Raw genomic sequence first — 6,069 nt, 5'->3', positions numbered from 1 at the left:
ACTCTGGAATGAGAGAAGAGGACGACTGAGAAACTACTCCTATGAAGCCACGTGAGATAGGGAATGGTTTTTGTTCGAGCCTACATTTTCTCAACAAAGTTGGACGCAAAATGAATCAATAAGCAAATAGAAATGAATAACTAAGTTACAATTATATGAATAACTATTTTAAGTCCCCCCTGAGTGTGCATTTAAACAAAAAAATATGTACATATATTTTACTCGGTTTTTGTTTTTGTTTTTGTTTTTCTGTATTTTTGTTAATTTTGTTTATTTTCACACTTAGCATGATTTTTGTGGTTAGACACTATTCCCCCTCTAGGTTGATCATGTCTTTGATTAGATTTGGAGACCATATAATAACAACATCTCTAAATGTGATTGAATCAAAGATTTACTCTGATGATAACTGGAACTTCGAAGTGGAAAGGTCAAGCCATCAGTAACACCATTACGTTATTTGCTTTAACCGGGCCATAGATACAAAGTTGGAATGCTTCAAGGTCATGGTAATTTGTTTATTATCATTATTATTATTTCTTTTCTTTTTTTCATTATATTAGTCATCCAGGAGGTGCCAAGATAGGAGGGAGGGAGGAGGGTGGAGGGGAGTGGAATATATGGGAAATGAAATGGATGGGAGTGATTTCTATGCCTTTTTCTTTTTGGCTACCCCCCGTGTAAGGGGGAAAAAGCCTTTGGTATATGTAAGTATATTAGTCCTTGCGTAATCCCTTCTTTCGCTCATACCACTGCTAACCACCACTTCCTATTTCTCCCAAGTTTCATAATTCATTAATATCTCCGACCAATCTTTCTCTTATTTCTTCTCCTATCTCCTTCGTCAGACTCGTTGTGTCGTTTGAAACGGGAAGCTGTCTGGCTGGGTAATTATTCCCCTCAAGTTCCAGAAGAATGCTTCCTTGACCTTATCTTCCTTTGGGACTCTTGATCGACAAAGCCGTATGCAGAGAGACATGATTCAGATTGATAGTTTCCGCTGATGCTAGTTTTTTTTTTTTTTTTTTTTTTTTTTTTTGCAGGGTCAAGTAACTTTGAGTGTAGAAGTTCTTGTGGATGAAACAGTACAAGAGGAGTAATTAGATTCTGGCGTTTGGTGCAGTATGAGAATTTGGTGTTTTTACACACACTTGTAGGCAGAATCACACACACATACAGAACATACACACACACACACACACACACACACACACACACACACACACACACACACACACACACACACACACACACACACACACACACACACACACACATGAGCTCTGAGCTCTCTTCCGGAAGGTATTTATAGCTGTCGATCACGAGTGCAACACATGATCCAAGACCATGGTGGAACACACACACACACACACACACACACACACACACACACACACACACACACACACACACACACACACACAAGGATTTGTCTGTCCTCCCCTCTCTCTCTCTCTCTCTCTCTCTCTCTCTCTCTCTCTCTCTCTCTCTCTCTCTCTCTCTCTCTCTCTCTCTCTCTCTCTCTCTCTCTCTCTCTCTCTCTTTCTATCTGTGTGTGTGTGTGTGTGTGTGTGTGTGTGTGTGTGTGTGTGTGTGTGTGTGTGTGTGTGTGTGTGTGTGTGTGTGTGTGTGTGGTGTGTGTGTCTCGCCCTCTGCCTCTCTCTCAGTATCTCTCTCTGTCTCTCTGTCTCTATCTCCCTCTGTCTCTCTCTCTACCTTTCTCTCTGTTTGTCGAGCTCTGTCAAACCTACTCTCTTTCTCTAAGTATCTTTGGAGTTTCTATCTCTCTTTTTCGAGGTCCCTCTACTGCTATTCTTACTCCCTTACCTTGATTTTACCGCTTTCTCTACCCTTAGACCTATTGTTAGTCCTAAAACGTAACATAACATGATACATGTAAATCAATATAGTTTAAAAATATTACTCTCATACATATCCACTTCCAACTAGCTAATATCATGAACCCAAATCATATATCTTTGTAAAAAATATTGTCCATTAGGAAAGAAACGCTAGTAAACTGTCTATTATAATACCCATGCACCCCCTTTCGTCTCTGTCTTGTGTCCAAACTACCTTCAACTTAAGTCTCTGTTCTTGTCCATGCCTTTGACGCTGTTCTGTCTTCTTTCCTTCACGACTTCTGCCTCCCTTCTGTCTGTCCTCCCCATTACAGACTCTTCTCACCAACGCAGACCCGACCGCTATCCTCCCCACCCTTCTATTCCCCCCTATTTTCCCGGCTATCGAAACTCCTATCCACCCCCCACCGCGGCTAACCCAACCCCACTCCACTCACCACTACCCGTATCCCTTCCCCCATCCATTCCTCTTCCCCCCCACCCTCCTTCATCATCGATAAACGTATCTCTCTCTCCCCTTCGCTCGACCTCACTCTTCGAGTATCAGTGAGTTTTTTTCTCTTTCTTTCTTTCTTTCTTTCAGGCTCGCTCTTAGAGTATCAGCAGATACGCACCCTCCCACTCTCACTCTCTCACTCTCTCTCTCTCTCTCTCTCTCTCTCTCTCTCTCTCTCTCTCTCTCTCTCTCTCTCTCTCTCTCTCTCTCTCTCTCTCTCTCTCTCTCTCTCTCTCTCTCTCTCTCTCTCTCTCTTTCCCTCCCTCCCCTCCCCTCCCCTCCCCTCCCCTCCACACCTCTCCCTACCCCACCTTCGTACTCTCCCTCCTTCACTCAGTCAGTCACGCACCCACTTATGCACTCCCCTCCACCCCCCCTTTGGCCCTTGGTCCTGAGAGCACCTGGAACCTTAGGGCTGTTGGTGTCAGCCCTACTGATAGGGCTCTACTAACCAGCATGTTCTGATCTTATGTCTACTGGGATTTGTATGTGCTGAATTAAGGCTTGTTAGCTTGAGTGTTAGAATTAGGCTTTTATCGTCTATAAGGACCTCTGATTAGTGTTTTCTAACCTCCAATATGCCAAGTTGGCTCAAGGTACTTTAAATTACGAGATAATTTTGACATGCCTCTTTGGTGTGTTATGCTCTCATCAGAGAACTGTGTACTGCTAAGGTAGGCTTCAGTAACGAGACCGTTTTAGTTTTGAAACCTCTTGGCATGGCGGTCAGGAATTTAGTCTATTATCATAGATTGCCTTTAGTGATTACTGGTAATGCTTATCTGAGTAATGTCTGTTGATTATCTCTTGCATTAGACGGACCTATGAAGCGATGTATTCCAATACTAGATTTCCATTTAGAAGCACGTTGACGGAAGTGTGTACGCATGTTTGATTCCATTATTGTAATCATCTAGAAAATTTATTTGTGTTTAGAGGACTACTGCATACTGAAATATATTACTTTGTATGCTAAAGGCCTTTTTGCCTTTACAAGTGAGCTAGCTAGCCAATACACTCACTCAGTCCCACTCATTTATATTACTCAATTGTTCATATGCTACTCATATATTACTCAAAAACTAAATATATATTTGTATAGTTCTGATGTATGGGTTAGATTCCTATGGTCACATTTAGAAATGCTGTTATAAATAGCAATGCATTATTGAATTTGCAGGTAGATTACGTACATATATTAGAGCACGGTGTCATTGTCATGATTTTTGTTTATATCAGCTCGGGGAGATGTTCTGATATTGCAACCTATAAAGTGAATGGTAATAATTTTCTTCATGTTTGTGGTTTAGATAAGCTAATAATTGATGAGTCTTAAGATGCTACAGTTATCGAAATAGTCTTTGGTAACTGCATGTATACTAAACTATGGTTTCAATTCTAATATTGATTTCGGAGTATTCTTTTTAGTCTACAGCACTACTAAACTTAATAATATTACATTAGATTTTATTCGTAACTTTGTCAATATTGTTCAACATTTTTTTGTATATTTTTAAGCAGTGATTAGACCATTAACGGTTGTCTGATACGTGTTGGTCGCATTTGTACATCACATATTGTTCTTCATACATAGTGTTCCTCTGGCGTATATTTCCGTAGCTACAATCATGGAGTCAATCCCCAGATGTTTCGCAATACGGAAAGTACAGCCAGGCTACTCGAAGCAACGCTAAAGCAATTTGACGACTTCGTAGCGGTGAGGTATTGATGGTGAGGCGCTTTAGGCCTAACCTGGTCCGAGTCTTCGTCATCCTCTGATCGATATCCAACAATTTTGCCGCATGAAGGGACGAGAAAAGTTTGTCGGCTTTGCCCTCCGAGTGATGGAGGGAAAAGGGAGGACAGGGTGAGGATGGGGGTGGGGGGTGAAGCCAGGACTCTTCGGAGAGAAAGTGGAGGAAGGAAACTTGGAGGTCTGTTCTCGTGAGAGTTGGAGGGCTGAGTATTGAGAGGATATAAAAGTTTGCCCTCCTTTAGCGGGAATGGAGGGGGTGGGAAAGGGGAAAAGAGGGGAAACTTTGGGCGACTAATCACTCGGGGAGATGTGAGGGGATAATTGGCAGACCTCCACTCCCATTACATTTTTTTTTTTTTTTGGGGGGGAGAGAAAAGTTGATGGCGAATTATTTCAAAGTTTTCCCCCATTCGTCCTTAGAAACATACAGTATATTACAACAATCTAGGATAGAGGCGCTTGTAAAATACAATCACTAACAAGAAATATAACAATGTTTTCTTCTGTAAAAATAAATAAATAAAAATATGGAAGTCCTGTATAAGAAAAGGACGTATACATTTCGTTGCCGGAAAAAAAATCAAGGTTTTGCTAACTTCTAAGAGAATTAGCAGCAAGAAGACTTTTCACACATTATAGAAAAGGAATATAAAACACTGGAAATATTCGTCTCATTTAGCAATAGGAACGAGTCAAAATAATAATATTAATAAGAAGAAGAAGGAGAAGGAGATGGAGATAGAGTTGGAGATGGAGATGGAAGAGGTGAAGAAAAAGGAAAACGAAAAGGAAAAGGACGAGGACGAGGACGAGGAGGAGGAAGAGGAAGAGGAAGAGGAAGAGGAAGAGGAAGAGGAAGAGAAGGAGAAGGAGAAGGAGATGGAGGTCCCTCTGTAGAGTCGAGATGAAATGGCTTTTCATCTTTTCATCTTCCTTTCTTCCTTTTTTTCATCTTCAGCTGCTTAACAAGGACATTAACGAAACCCACTGACCAAAGTCCCCTTTACCCTCTGTACTCTTCCGACATGTATTGCATAGACACAGAGTTATGGATTGCAACCACGCCCCAGCGATTGTCATGTAGACCTTTAAGTGTCCTCAACCTAGTTTCTCACAAATCCCTTACTTTATGTATTGCTGTCCTTCAACCTTTCCGTAACTACTTCAACAATAATCAAATCGTTAGACATCCACTAACTATCATTAGTTTTGAGTATGTGGAGTCTTCCAGAGAACTCTGTGGGTTTCCAGGGGACGATAGACCTCAGGTTGAGACCTGCTGATCCAATGGAACGCCTAACCAATCGTTTTGTATCCGCCGCCACGCGCGGTCAGACCCGTAACGTTTGAAGAAGCAACGCGCCGCGCTGCCACGATAAACCTTAACGTTTGAAGATCTACCGAGAGATAGGGCCCGTATTGTTTAGACAGCTAACGTCGCGCCAATAGGTTTCTTATACATACAGACTTTCACCACAACATAGATGCTATGTGTGTGCTTTTACTATTGGGTGTAAGCTGAATATAGAACCCATGCCACAGTTGCGAACTACATGATATCGATATCTTATCAATGGATGTACGTTTATTATTATTTACATTATTATAGTTTTTATTTATTCATTTGTTTATCTATTTAGCAATATTATATCTTTTTTTCGCATCCGATCTAGATATGGACCAAAAGGTCTCTTGTCAGCATGCTCCGCCTTTGTAATCCTTTGTAATATGAATTTTGCGACAGAAGATGGACCCACATAATGTATTATTTTTTTTTACAATACAATGACAACAATAAGGAAAATACAACTAATCCTATATTCTTAAAAGAGTATGTAAATATAGAAACCTATATGCATAGAAATATCTTACAATATTTTCTATTGGAATACAAGTGGCAAATAGTAATATTTATTCCTGAATGTCTGCATTAGTTATCTCGCAGCTGCACCTGC

This window comes from Oratosquilla oratoria, chromosome 3 (genome assembly GCF_046742065.1).
Source record: "Oratosquilla oratoria isolate Oo_2021 chromosome 3, ASM4674206v1, whole genome shotgun sequence".
NCBI lineage: Eukaryota > Metazoa > Arthropoda > Malacostraca > Stomatopoda > Squillidae > Oratosquilla > Oratosquilla oratoria.
This window is presented reverse-complemented; position numbering follows the sequence as displayed.